General features: G+C 45.4%; 1 long non-coding RNA gene across 2 annotated transcripts in view; it reads left to right on the top strand.

Moving 5' to 3' along the window:
- LOC110089860 (uncharacterized) overlaps nt 1–14,888 on the top strand; it is a 28,698-nt gene extending 13,810 nt beyond the window's left edge. For both annotated transcript variants that reach the window (XR_012081530.2, XR_012081531.2), the window contains 2 exons: nt 7,916–11,336; nt 14,256–14,888. This is a non-coding gene — a long non-coding RNA (uncharacterized LOC110089860). The remainder of the gene's footprint in view (nt 1–7,915; nt 11,337–14,255) is intronic.
- Nucleotides 14,889–15,332: the final 444 nt, after the last annotated feature.

A 15,332-nucleotide genomic window follows, 5' to 3' on the forward strand; every position in this document is an offset into this window, starting at 1 on the left:
GACAAACTGAGGGGGGTTAAACTTTCTAAAAGCAAATAGGGTCTGGTCACACTGATCAAATAAACCCAGACAGAAATCAGAGGTTTCCAATTTGGTACATATATATATGGTTGTTGTGGGTTTTTTGGGCTATTTGGCCATGTTCTGAAGGCTGTTCTTCCTGACATTTCGCCAGTCTCTGTGGCTGGCATCTTCAGAGGACTGGAGTATGGGCAGGGGTGGGAAAAGGAAGGGGGGGAAAGGAGTTTAGATAGGGGTGGGAAAGGAAATGGGGAAGAAAGGAGTTTAGATAGGGGTGGGAAACGAAAGGGGGAAGAAAGGGGTTTAGATTAGGGATGGGAAAGGAAAGGGGGGGAAAGGAGTTTAGATAGGGGTGGGAAAGGAAAGGGGGAGGAAAGGAATTTAGATAGGGATGGAAAAGGAAAGGGGGAGGAAAGGAGTTTAGATAGGGGTGGGAAAGGAAAGGGGGAGGAAAGGAATTTAGATAGGGATGGAAAAGGAAAGGGGGAGGAAAGGAGTTTAGATAGGGGTGGGAAAGGAAATGGGAAGAAAGGAGTTTAGATAGGGGTGGGAAAGGAAAGGGGGAAGAAAGGAGCTTACATAGGGGTGGGAAAGGAAATGGGAAGAAAGGAGTTTAGATAGGGGTGGGAAAGGAAAGGGGGAAGAAAGGAGCTTACATAGGGGTGGGAAAGGAAATGGGAAGAAAGGAGTTTAGATAGGGGTGGGAAAGGAAAGGGGGAGGAAAGGAATTTAGATAGGGGTGGGAAAGGAAAGGGGGAGGATAGATAGGGATGGAAAAGGACTGCTCCATCCATAGGGATGGAAAAGAAGTGCACCTTGGAAAAGGTGGTGGGCTGCTCTGTTGCTGTTTGTTGGATAGTTGTGGGAACAGCTTTTGTCCTTTTCAGAAGATAGGGTGATGATGGTGATCAGCGTGTTTTTGTTGTGGATGTATTGTTGTGATAAGGGGGAGAGATTACCTGTCACTGTGATTGATGGGTGTCTTTAGCTGGTCTTTTTTGTGCAATGATCCCTGGTCCTTGTGGCTGGGGAGAGTTCATTGACCTTCTGCTGGCTGTATTTTTCAATGCTGGCAGCCAGGTCTTGTTAAGTTTTAGACTTTTCTCTTTTTTTGTTGAAGCTCTGCTGGTGTTTATGGATTTCAATGGCTTACCTGTGCAGTCTAACATAATGGTTGCGGGTGTTGTCCAGTACTTCAGTATTTTGACATAGCATTTCATGTCCAGCTTGTTTTAGGGCATGCTCAGCTACTGCTGATTTTTCCAGTTGTTTCAGTCTGCAGCGTCTCTCATGTTCTTTGATTCTGTTGTGAATGCTGCGTTTAGTGGTTCCAATATATACCTGTCCATAACTGCAAGTTATCTGGTATACTCCTGCAGTGGTGAGGGGGTCCCTTTTGTCCTTTGCTGACCGTAACATTTGTTATATTTTTGAGGTGGGTCTGACTACTGTTTGTAGGTTGTGTTTTTTCAAAAGTTTCCCCATGCGATCCGTGACCCCTTTGATGTATGGCAGAAATACTTTATTTGTGGGTGGATGCTTTTCCTCTTCAGTTTGGTGTTGTTTTCTTGCTTTGATGGCTCTTTTGATTTCATTCTTGGAATAGCCATTCGGCTGTAGGGCCCAATTCAGATGGTTAAGTTTGGTGCTGAGAAATTGAGCTTCACAGTTCTGATTTGCACAGTCTACCAGAGTTTTGATTATGCCTCTTTTTGTCGTGGGTGGTGGTTGGAGTTTTTGTGTAGGTCTGTGTGGGAGGGTTTTCTGTAGACCTTGTGTCCCAATAGGAGGTCAGTTTTGTGTATGACCACGACATCTAAGAAAGGGAGTTGGCCCTCTGTTTCTTTTTCCATGGTGAATTGTATATTTGGGTGGATGCTGTTAAGATGGTTTAGAAATTCTTCCAGTTTTTCTTCATCGTGGTTCCAAATTGCAAAGGTGTCATCCACGTATCGGAACCAGACTGTGGGTGTGAGGGGTGGCAAAGGCAGGGCCTGTTTTTAGAAATGTTCCAAGTAGAAGTTTGCTATAACCAGGCTGAGGGGGCTCATAGAACTCGTTATTCCATTAAAAGTAGCTGGCTGTTTGGCAGTGTTCGAAAAGGGCCTTGATGTCTCCTCCAGGTGATCTATCCAGAAGACATCAAGCCGCTTTTCAAACACTGCCTAACAACCAGCTACTTTCAGTGGGATAACAAGTTCTATGAACAGACAGATGGAGTGGCCATGGGGTGCCCCCTCAGCCCAGTTAGAGCAAACTTCTACATGGAACATTTTGAAAAACAGGTCCTTATCACAACAATACATCCACAACAACCAAAAAAAAAACAAAACACTGAACACCATCATCAACCTATCTCCTGAAAAGAATAAAAGCTGTTTCCACAGCTATAAATACTCAAGTATCCAATAAACAGCAACAGAGCAGTCCACCACCTTTTCCAAGGTGCAGTCCCCCTTTCCTTTTCCATCTCTATCTAAACTCCCTTCCTCCCCCTTTCCTTTCCTTTCCCACCCCTGCCCATGCTCTGTTGAGCATGGACAGAGTTCCTACTCCAGTCCTCTGAAGATGCCGGCCACAGAGACTGGTGAAACGTCAGGAAGAACAACCTTCAGAACATGGCCAAAGAGCCCATAAAACCCACAACAACCATATTACTCAATATTTAGAAATCTGATCCATTTGTAAACTTTATAAAGAAAAGTCTAATAATCATATCAATGAAAAAGAAAAGGGGAAAGAGGATGGAGATGGTTTAAGCCAGGAGCTTTTCTCTTCTGATCCCAAGGTAGACCAGATTAGTCCCCATCCTATAACCTGTCCTCGTGTTCCTCGGAAATGGACCTCCAGAGTGAAGCCCTAAAATTCAGCCACATTAAAATCAAAATTCTGCCATCAAAAAAGAAAGGATGAAGACATCCTGTGATCTGTCCTCACTTTTCCCAGAAACAGATCTGCAGGGTGGAGCGTCATAAGACAACCACTATCCAAAACCAAAATTCTGCTGTCAACAAGGAAAAGGTGAAGGCGTTCAAATATCTGTTGTCATTTTGATCTCTGGGATCAATCCCCCTAATTGCAGCCAGTATCTGATGCTTTTAAGGTGCTACATTCAATATGCCAACAAGTTTGGAAAACTCAACAGTGGCCAGAGGACTGGAAAAGATCAGTCTACATCCCAATACCAAAGAAGGGCAGTGCCAAAGAATGCTCCAACTACCGGAACATTGCACTCATCTCACACGCCAGCAAGGTTATGCTCAAAATCATACAAGGCAGGCTTCAGCAGTATGTGGACCGAGAACTCCCAGAAGTACAAGCTGGATTCCGAAGAGGTAGAGGAACTCGAGACCAAATTGCTAACTTGCGCTGGATTATGGAGAAAGCCAGAGAGTTCCAGAAAAATATCTACTTCTGCTTCATTGACTATGCAAAAGCCTTTGACTGTGTGGACCACAGGAAACTATGGCAAGTCCTAAAAGAAATGGGCGTGCCTGACCACCTTATCCATCTCCTGAGAAACCTATATGTGGGACAGGAAGCAACAGTTAGAACTGGATATGGAACAACGGATTGGTTCAAAATTGGGAAAGGAGTACGACAAGGCTGTATATTGTCACCCTGCTTATTTAACTTATATGCAGAATACATCATGCGGAAGGCTGGACTGGAGGAATCCCAAGCTGGAATTAAGATTGCAAGAAGAAATATCAACAACCTCCGATATGCAGATGATACTACTCTGATGGAGGAAAGTGAGGAGGAACTAAAGAACCTTGTAATGAGGGTGAAAGACGAGAGTGCAAAAAACGGTCTGAAACTCAACATCAAAAAAACTAAGATCATGGCCACTGGTCCCATCACCTCCTGGGAAATAGAAGGGGAAGATATGGAGGCAGTGACAGATTTTACTTTCTTGGGCTCCATGATCACTGCAGATGGAGACAGCAGCCCCGAAATTAAAAGACGTCTGCTTCTTGGGAGGAAAGCAATGACAAACCTTGACAGCATCTTAAAAAGCAGAGACATCACCTTGCCAACAAAAGTCCGAATAGTCAAAGCTATGGTTTTTCCTGTAGTATTGTATGGAAGTGAGAGCTGGACCATAAAGAAAGCTGACTGCCGAAGAACTGATGCCTTTGAATTGTGGTGCTGGAGGAGACTCTTGAGAGTTCCCTGGACTGCAAAGAGAACAAACCTATCAATTCTAAAGGAAATCAACCCCGAGTGCTCATTGGAAGGACAGATCCTGAAGCTGAGGCTCCAGTACTTTGGCCATCTCATGAGAAGAGAAGACTCCTTGGAAAAGACTTTGATGTTGGGAAAGTGTGAAGGCAAGAGGAGAAGGGGACGACCGAGGATGAGATGGTTGGACAGTGTCATCGAAGCAACCAACATGAATTTGACACAACTCCGGGAGGCGGTGGAAGATAGGAGGGCCTGGCGTGCTCTGGTCCATGGGGTCACGAAGAGTCGGACACGAATAAACGACTGAACAAACAAATCTGAAAAGGAAAATCCTTTCTCAAGGAGCAGGAGAAGAATTCAGTCCACAATTGAATTGTGGATTCCCCCCCCCCCCCGTTACTCACAGGAAGAGACTGTGGGTTGAAGCCAGTATCTGAGAAATTATTATCTGATCCTGCAGCCAGGACCTGGGATGAAGGGGAAACCCTCTAAACAAGGAAGAGAAGGAGGCACCCCACCAACGGTCCCCATTATTCCCTGCAAGAGAGCCCAAGTGCAGCCAGGATCTGAAAAGCAACCTTCCTCTCAGTAAAAGACTTCCTGGGTGAAGCCCCCACTTTCAGCCCCTCTCTGAAACAAAGATCCCCTCTGAATGCAGAGAAAAAGAAGACCTGGTACGAACAGACTCTGTCCTTCTGAGCCAAAGACCTCCAGGATGAAGCCCCTAATTGGACCCTGTATTTGAAAATGGGATCCCCTCTCCAGTCAGAGGAGAAGAGGCCATCGTATAAACTGTTCCCGTGATTCCCAGCGGGAGACCTTCAAGGTAAACCCCTCACTTGCAGCTCATCTCTCAAAAATACAGTGGTGCCTTGCAAGACGAATTTAATTCGTTCCGCGGTTAATGTTGTCTTGCGAAAAATTCGTCTTGCGAAATGCATTTTCCCATAGGAATGCATTGAAATCTAATTAATGTGTTCCGTTGGGCAAAGAAAGCCAGAACAAAGTCAAATTTGGTTTACAAAGGGTTTATTAAGTGCTCTTTAAAGCCATACATATTGTGCAGATGATTTCAAAAATTTCAATCAAAAAACTTTAACTTTTTAAACATCATAGAAAAGCATTTAAAAATCAGCAAACATGAGGCAGGAACAAAAAACAGAAAACATTCTTCTTGCGAAGCACGGCCATAGGACCATTTGTCTTGCGAGTCATCAAACACACACACACCATTGCCAAAACCTTTGTCTTGCGAGTTTTTTTTCCTGCAAGGCATTTGTCTTGCGAGGCACCACTGTAAAGGTATAAGTCAATCAAGACATAAAATCTCCTCTTAAGTAGCAGCAGAAGGAGACAGCCCACAAACGGATGAACTTCTCTCCCCTCCCAAATTGTTCTCAATGTCACCTGAAGTAGCAGTAGATCAGAGACTGGAGTACGTCTTCACTTTGGTGCGGGTTCTTTTTCTTTCCCACAAGCCTGACAGGGCAGGAAAAATCCTGGAGGTGGAATTTGGAGGGAAGGGAGAAAGACTGTCCAGGTTTTCAAGGTATGTTGATTGGAGGGCGGTCCCACGAAGGAGAGATTTGTAGAAATTCTGATCTTTGTGGCAGAGCTCTGTGGTGGCTTCTCTATAGCTTTCAGAACATCTCCTTTGAGGACCAAAGGGGGAGGAGACTCTTCTTACGGGGGGTGAAAACTCAGGTTCCGATGCCATGTTCTTCATAACTTTCTCAAAAACGCTTCCGGAAGACTCACACGGCAGCAGTTGACTGATAATCCTCCACAGTTTTCATTCCCTTCAAGACCTTATGCTTTTCCTGGGGGGAAGAGTCATGAATGGTCAAATGTTAGAAAGAGAAGCTTGCTAAAATGCTGCAGTAGTCCACTATTTGCGGCTGAACGTTTCATGATGATGATGATGATGATGATGATAATGATGATGATAACAACTACAACAACCAGAACCACAATCAACGCCACTACCACCACCACAATCCCCAAGGACTGACATAATTGAACAATGATTCTTGGAGCAGAGAAAGTTTATCATCTGGAGTAAAGTATTCTGAGAATTGGATTCGCCAGAACTAGAAAATTTGGCAAAAGATAAAAAAATCAACACAGAATAATGAGCATCGTATGGAAGACAAAGAGGTGGAAGAGGTAGACGCAACAGTGGAAGAGAATGCGTCAATAGATGTCTCTGCCATCCTCTCAACTCATCATTTTTGGGTTGTTCCAACCTTATGGAACAACCCAGAAATGATGGGTGGGGAGGATGGCAGAGACCACCGAGGGAAACGATAAGGACCCATCTTAGCCAGAAGACAGGAAGAGAAAGGCTCCCCGTTTTGCGCTCATTATGAAGTCAACCCATAAAAGATCTTCTGACAGATGCCAGTGTAGTCGTCTGGACAATCCCAGCCAACACAGCAAAGGAAATAAGCCAGCTCCTCTTTAGGGCAGTGATCCTAAGAACCAGGGCACTTGGTTACAAGCTGCAGAAAAACAACAACAACCCAAAAACCTAAAAGCAAAACAACTGCCGCCGCCACCACCATCAGCAGCAAACACCCGGCACTCCTAAATGGAAAATTAGGCTGGAAAGAAAAAAATGAATTACATGCGGACATGAGCAACTTAAAAGACCTGGAGAATTCCAAACTTACAAATGAAGAAGTGCGCTAAGCTCCAAGGAATTAGTGGCAAGAGCAAAGGTCAACTCTGCCCAGAAAAAGAAGCAACCACGTCACCCCTTCTATGCAAATGTTCAAAGATTGCAAAAGGCAGATTACAAATGAGACCTGATAGAGTGGCTAAATTGGTGCATTGGTCATGATGATGATGATGATGAGGAGGAGGAGGAGGAGGAGGACCTGGAATTGTATTAGGTAGTTACCTTGCATTATAGGATGAAAGACATTTGGAACGCTTGACAGAGGAGTTACACTGATCCAAATTCTTCAGACTGCTTGAGTGTTTTTACATTTCCATTATTCAGCATCTGGCAGAGATCTAGCTATTCTTGAAGTCACGACTTAGCTGCTCCAGCGGCACAGTGTCTGGGTGTTGCATTAACGCCATCAGAGGAGCAGTTTTGAAGATGCCCTTGGGGCAGAGAAGCCATGAATTTGATATTGTTTGAAAACACAGAAGATGTTGGCTCGGTGGGCTAAAGAGTTGAGCTGCTGGAGGGCTGGCACAACAGCTTTCTATTAGAATGTATTGTTCTGAGAAGGTTTCTTATCAAAGGAGAAAAAGACACGCTGGGCATGATCTTCTCAACTCCACAGCTGCCAGCTCTGGGGAGACTTTGAATGACTCTTGGAAGCACGGCGAGATTGAGTGAAAACGGCCTGGTCAAAGGGCTTGCTGGGTCTTGGCCAATGTTTCTCCAGTATTTTGAGCTGTTTTCAGTGCAATCAGACCAGTGGTTCCTCTCGGGTGTTCTGTCAGTTCTGACTGGGATCTGATCTCTAGGATCTTGGACCGAGATTCCTTTAGTCTGTGACTTGCAGAGAGCGATTCAAACCCAAGGTCCTTCTGCGACCAAAACATGAGATCTTAATGGCGTGGTGGCCGTCCTTCAGCATCCCTGATCACGGTCATAATTCCTCAACATGGACCGTAAGCTTTGCTAAATTAGAATGTGTGGAATGCTTTAGTGTGTAAATCTTTTAACTTTTTAAAAATTTTCCATTAGGTTTGTGGGCCAAAAAGCCATGGAAGGTAGTCTGTCTGTCCTCACGGTGAGCAAGCCTTCCACAAGGAGCACCACGATGGAGACCGGTGGAAGTGTGGGGACCCTCAGGGCAGTTCGGGCAACGACCGGAGACATCGCCCATCCTGCAAATGGCCATCTGAGCCAGCAGCGACCGAGGCCACTGAGGGCACGGGGACGACTGGGAGAGGGGAGCAGTTCACCTCACCGAGGTCGTGGGCCGCCACTCCCCTCTCCTTGTGGCCTGGAGTTCTCTGCCCTGATGCCTGCTTCCAGACAGAAGGAAATAAATCTTAATTTTAATTGACATTTGTGAGGAAACTTTGCTACCGTCCGTATCATTTTTCATGTCAATGTGTACGTTATTATAGAGAATGTATTCAAGTTTCCCACCTTGTAAAACGGCTATACTTTTGATTCTTCTTTATTAAAATGTGATACAGAAGTTTTCACAAATTTGAATGCAGTCTTGTTTTTGTTAGCTTTGTGTGAAAGAGGGATTCTGTCCTGCGTTGATTACTGAATTCCACCACCTTGGGGATTAAATACGTGGAGTTTGCTGATCTGAAAGAGCCCTGGCTGAGTTCAGACCCGGGGACGAAATCACAAGGCTCTTGGAGAGCAGGCTTTGCCAAGCCAAGGCCTTCTGGGTGTCCGGGATTACAACTCTCCCAGGCCTCAGCCAGCATGTCTGGGGGTCAGAGATTGGGAGGGGGTGTTTCCGGCAGCCAGATTGAAGAAGGTTGCCTTCCGTTCGAGGAGAGAATTCTCCTCCAAGGCTGAACGCTTCCTCTAGAATTGGTTGGGGGCTCTGTGCCCGAAATGGGCAAGACTGAAACCGAGGGCAGATGGGTACAAGGCCCGAAGGAGAAGAGGGAGCTCGTTTCCTTTGGCCTCCTCTGCCACATCGCTCAAGCTTCTGCCGGAGAGGAGAGGTTCATTTTTGGAGAGACCTCGATGGATTGCTTGCTTCGTCCCATTTCTTGGTCAACCTTCTCCTGGTGAGGCCACCCAAGGTTCCCCGTAAACATTAAAACACCTGGTCAGCCTAAATACACCATGGATGACAAAGTTTTAAAAAGTGAAGCATACAGGAATAATTAAAAAGCCATTTGTTCATTATGTAATAACAAAAGGCATTTTTTAACTTTCAAACCCTGCTTAAAACGAATGCATGTCCAGTGTCTTGGAGCATCCACTCAATCCTAGATATTAAAAGCCTACCTAAGGAGGCAGGTCTTTCAGTGTTGCTGAAAGGAGAAAAGGGAGGTGGCCCACCTCCGTGCCAAGGGAGGGCATCTCACAACCGGAGGGAAGCCCTTCTCTCTACGTCCCTGTCAAAGACGCCTCGGATGCCAAGTGGGGCCAAGAGAAGGGCGAACTTCTAACCATCACATTTAAGTCCCCAATGCCTTTTAAAAGTTCAGATCGTTTTTCATATTTGCTCACTTTTATTTTTATGAACAGAAAGTTTAATTGATTTTTATTTGCATTTAACTTACGTTTTTAAATCTAGTTTTCTAGTATGGAGAGCTGCCTTTCGTCTCCTGATCAGGAGAGAGGCAGAACAACAACAACAAGGTAGGATCTGTGAAGGGTCATCAGGAGACCGATGGTCCCCCAGAGAGCCTGAACCCAGACAGTAAAAGGCTTCCAACTGTAGGTCATCACTAGCACTTTGAATTGGGCCTGGGAACAGACGCGTCGCCCGGTGCAGCTGTTGTAGCAGGTGAGCTAGAAGCTCCTTGCAACTGGCTCCCGTCAGCCATCTGGCTGCTGCTTTTCAAACCAGCTGAAATTGCCCAACTCTCTTCAAAGCCAGCTCCACGGAGAGCATGTTCCAGGAGTTCAAAAGGGATGTAACTAAAGAAATGTGTTGCAGTAACCAGATCCAGCATCTCAAGAAAGAGGTGCTTTCCCACACTTTGGGGGAAGGCTCCTCTGTCAAAGCAAAGTGGAAAGATCAAAGAATAATTTAGTAAAAAGGGGCTACCTGGAGACAGGACAAATTTTCTGTGACTGTAGAGAAATTCAGTCCATGCAACCCTTCTGTGCACACAATGTATGCCCCACCACATGTACAAAAGAAGATCTAGCATCTAGCCAAGATAAAGCCATCGAAGTTGAATTTTGGAGTCTGTTCAGGAGCTTCCAGAGGGCCCGCCAACTTCTTCCATACACTGTCGAAAATTCACTAAGCTCGAATTGGAGGACCGGAAATGTGACCTTAGAATCTACCTGATGGAGAAAGCACTACAGCCTCCGGATTTGCCCTCCTCACAGCCACCCCCCAGACTACTGATTTGGGGGTGTAAAATAATCTCTGAAAAAGTAAGGATGGATAAGGCAGTTCCTGAACCGATGAAGCAGTTAGAAGAGGACAGGAGTTCTAAAGAGTCAAAAGATCTGGCAGTTCAGTCAGACAGACCTTCCACTTTGACGCCTATCCCTCAACCAGCTAAGCGAAAAACATCAGCTTCTGGAAGAACATCCAAGCGACCTGCATGCTCGGTATTCATCTGTCTGATCCATCTAAAGCCATATTGTCTGTGATCATGATGAGAATCTTTAAGCCTTCAGGCCACAGGCGGACCCCAAAGGCTGTTTTTGCAACCCTTGGAGCACCCTTCCTCAGAAAAACATCCGTCCCCCCCAGGGAATTGGGGGGGATTCAGGTTTCTGATTGCAGAATTGGGGTTAGTTTGGCGCCAATTTTTTTCTTTTTTCCCTGTTGACTCATTGGAGTATCCACAGTGTAAGTGGCAATTGATTTTATGAGATAAGGGAAGATAGGTGCTCACTCCAAAGAATGAAATGGGCAGGTTGGAAGTTTATTGTATTTTCCTTTCAGCTGGCTTTTCTCCTACCCTAGAGCCAGGTGGAAAAGAGGGGGCCCCATAGAAAAAAGGAAAAGAAGTCTCCCAAAGTCAGAGATGAGCATAGGAATGGAGTCTCTCCCCCTCGGCAATCAGACAAGCAGTCTGTGGAAGACGTTCAGAGAAACTCAACTTTGGAAAGATTTTTTGTATACTAAGACTTTTGGCAAAGCAGCTGAAGTTTGGCTAGAAGGCATTCTTTTTGCTTCACTGGATGCCTTCTAATTTAAACTCCAATTTTAAAAGTTGTATCATTGCTTTTAATTTAATGCTTTTCATTGAGTGGCTTTCCCCTCCTTGAGATCTTTCTCCTCCTTGAGATCTTTCTGAGGAAAGGAGGGATGAGAAATGATTCAAACAAATCTATGGGTTGGATGTCCCTCTCTTCTCTCTAGGTGGATGGAGGGGATCAAAGCCCTGCAAGAAAGAAGCAGAAGACATCGGAGGATGAGGAAGGCAAAGAAAAAGGGACTAGGAGTAAAAAGGGGAAGGAAGGAGAGAAAGAGAGAAAGGACAAAAGAGAGAAGGTACACAAGATACCTGTTGCACAGAACCGGACAGGATCTGTCCCTTTCTTCCTGCTTACACCAGCAGAGGCCATTTGGGCTGCCCTCACGTGATTCACTTGCATATGGGTTAACAACTGGGCGTTCGCATGCGTTGGTGGTCTATTTATCACCATTGGAGCACCACAGGTGGACCTTTCCTTCCTCCTTGCTGCATCTCCAAAACAGGGCACCTTCAAGGATGCCGTTTACATCTTCTGCTGTCACCTGTTTTATAGTCTGTTTATATTTTGGTGCGTACCTGCTTGCACAGATCAACAAAATTGCTGTCCATATGAACATGTGCCTCTGCACCAGGGCAACCTCTGCTCTGTATCCTTTATACAGAACTAAATGTCTTCCATCTATTTACGTTTTGCTTTTCTCATTTAAGCCTGTTTGCATGACTTCTCTCAGTTTGCATGGTTTTATTCTGGCTTTGCCAGTCTCTGTGGAAGCCGGGTGGCAATATTAGATAATGCATCAAAGTCTCTCTGAAAACCGTAGCCAGGGAATCGGGAGGTACCTTTGGATATTTCTGTCCAAGTTTATTGAACTGGATGGAAAGAAGCTCCACAAACTCTATAAGATGGCTCACAAGAGGCGGCTGCAGGATCAGGAGGTGAGGTTCAAAACGGAGGCGTCTGTCTCTTTCGAACCGTTCCCTTGGGGGCAGACACTTGACCCTGAGCAGCAGAAGAGAGGTTGAACTAAATAAATGTGTTTAGTCATTTAGTCGTGTCCGACTCTTCGTGACCCCATGGACCAGAGCACGCCAGGCCCTCCTGTCTTCTACTGCCTCCCGGAGTTGTGTCAGGTTGATGTTGGTTGCTTCGCAGACACTGTCCAGCCATCTCATCCTCGGTCGTCCCCTTCTCCTCTTGCCATCACACCTTCCTAACATCAAGGTTTTTTCCAAGGACTCTTTTCTTCTCATGAGATGGCCAAAGTACTGGAGCCTCAGCTTCAGAATCTGTCCTTCAAGTGAGCATTCAGGGTTGATTTCCTTTAGAACTGATAGGTTTGTTCTCCTTGCAGTCCAGGAGATTCTCAAGAGTCTCCTCCAGCACCACAATTCAAAGGCATCAATTCTTCGGCAGTCTGCTTTCTTTATGGTCCAGCTCTCACTTCCATACATCACAACAGGAAAAACCATAGCTTTGACTATTCGGACTTTTGTTGGCAAGGTGATGTCTCTGCTTTTCAAGATGCTGTCAAGATTTGTCATCGCTTTCCTCCCAAGAAGAAGGCGCCTTTTAATTTCAGGGCTGCTGTCTCCATCTGCAGTGATCATGGAGCCCAGGAAGATAAAATTTGACACTGCCTCCATATCTTCCCCTTCTATTTCCCAGGAGGTGATGGGACCAGTGGCCATGATCTTAGTTTTTTTGATGTTGAGTTTCAGACCGTTTTTTGCACTCTCCTCTTTCACTCTCATTACAAGGTTCTTTAATTCCTCCTCACTTTCTGCCATCAGAGTGGTATCATCTGCATATCGGAGGTTGTTGATATTTCTTCCGGCAATCTTAATTCCGGCTTGGGTTTCTTCCAGTCCAGCCTTCCGCATGATGTATTCTGCATATAAGTTAAATAAGCAGGGGGACAATATACAGCCTTGTCGTACTCCTTTCCCAATTTTGAACCACTCAGTTGTTCCATGACCAGTTCTAACTGTTGCTTCCTGTCCCACGTATAGGTTTCTCAGGAGACAGATAAAGTGGTCAGGCACTCCCATTTCTTTAAGAACTTGCCATAGTTTGCTGTGGTCCACACAGTCAAAGGCTTTCGCATAGTCAATGAAGCAGAAGTAGATATTTTTCTGGAACTCTCTGGCTTTCTCCATAATCCAGCGCAAGTTAGCAATTTGGTCTCTAGTTCCTCTGCCTCTTCGGAATCCAGCTTGTACTTCTGGGAGTTCTCGGTCCACATACTGCTGAAGCCTACCTTGTAGGATTTTGAGCATAACCTTGCTAGCGTGCGAAATGAGTGCAATTGTACGGTAGTTGGAACATTCTTTGGCACTGCCTTTCTTTGGGATTGGGATGTAGACTGATCTTTTCCAATCCTCTGGCCACTGTTGAGTTTTCCAAACTTGCTGGCATATTGAATGTAGCACCTTAACAGCATCATCTTTCAAGATTTTAAATAGTTCAACTGGAATGCCATCACCTCCACTAAATAAATAGGGGAGGCAAAAAAGAATGTACCCTATAAAGAAAAGGAGAGATGTGAGTCTTCTAGCCACATTTTTAGATGCTGGGGTATATTTTAAGAGGTTTACTTCACTTAGTACAGCTCCTGCTCTTTTACTGGAAGAACTTAAAAAAAATGAATTGCTCATGAAGTCCAGTGATCAGTGTTTCTTGACTTGAGAGCTGGACATCCAGCTGAATGCACTCTGTCCTGAAGCTTGCTGGGTGACCTTCACCTTATTATCTCCTCAGATTAACATACCTCCCAGGATAGTCTGTGAGGGTAACTTGGTGATGATGTGTGTTTGGACTAGAGTACTCTGAAATTTTTTGGTGGTTTTTTTTTTTTTTTGAAAGAAAGATGGGATAGACATATAATAAGTCTCATATAAAAGGGGCAACTAAATGTATGCCTCCACCCCATTAACTGGGAGAAGAAAGATGGGCATGTGTGGGGAAATGGAATCGAAATGTAAAAATGGCAGGCAGTGAAAATGGCCTACACAGAACTTCCTCATCAACACATGGTTAGGAGATCACAAGGGTAGCCTAGCTTAGATAGGAAAGGGCGTATCTCCCTGTCCAGAGACCCATTTGTGGTGTGAAGCCCTCTCGTAGTTTGCTCAGGTGGGTCAGCGAGCACAAAGCTTTTTGAGACCATTCCCTTTGCTCCTAATATCCCCCTTTTCTCCATCTTCTTCTCCCTCAGCAAGAACAGAGGAAAAAGGAGACTGCAGGAGATGAAGACCACTTGGAGCCTTCTGAGTCCAGAGAGGCGTCTACAATGTCTCAGGTCCCTCATGGCCCTCCTCCTGAGAAGCTCCACCCATCTCCATCTCATCCTCCCCAGGTGCACAATGAACCTTCCGAGGTGCACAACGAACCAACGGGACAATTAATGCCACCCACCGATTCTCAGCTGTGAAGGTGAAGCAGAAGCAACTGAGCAAGACCTGTCTAATTTTCCTTTGACGTGCGACAGTGAAGCCCTGCCCTTCTCGATTTGTGTTTGCTCTCTTGCCATTTGTGCTCCCAACCTGTATTTTTTCTAAACCATTTGTTTTTCTTTTCACTGGACTCTTGTTTGGGTCTAATGGTTGCTGATTTCTATAGTTGGCCCTAGCCCTTGAAATCCCTTATTGGCACTAAGTAGCATACTTATAACGACATCTGGATGTCTTGCCACAGCAGAGTCTTTATTCTAAACTTTATATACTTTATAGTTATAGTTGATATGTACCAAACACTAAAATATAATTGGGGGGTGGGATGGGGGTGGGTGGAGAGGGAAGCAACTTTCTGTTCTTTAAATCTTTGGAATAAAATGAAATTAAATCAACAACGGAGGAGGCCTCGTTTGACTCTCGGCCATTCTACCCGTGCCCTCCAGAGCCCTGAGGTTCCCCCCCCACAACTCTCTTGATCCCCAATTCTAGAAAGGAACACCACTCTTAGCAACTGAGTGATTACAGCGCCTCAAAGGAAGAAAGAGGCCTTCCTGGGGAGGGCAGAACTGGGAGGAGGGTCCCTCCAGGGCTGAAAAAGTGCTCCCCATAAGAGCCACCCACCTCACCTCATTTGACAGCCCTGCCTAGAGAAGTAAGTTTGACTCGGATCTTCAGCAAGGTGATGGTAGAGCGGCTTAGCAGCAGTCAATGAGTTCCACCTACTGCTAAGATACCTGTACTATCATCGATCAATACCCAAGATTTCAGTCTGCTTTTGGTATTCCCCCCCCCTTTTGAAGCTCATTCCTGTCTGGACTGCCGACAACAAACGAGGGGTG

This window comes from Pogona vitticeps, chromosome 12, assembly GCF_051106095.1.
Source record: "Pogona vitticeps strain Pit_001003342236 chromosome 12, PviZW2.1, whole genome shotgun sequence".
Taxonomy (NCBI): Eukaryota; Metazoa; Chordata; class Lepidosauria; order Squamata; family Agamidae; genus Pogona; species Pogona vitticeps.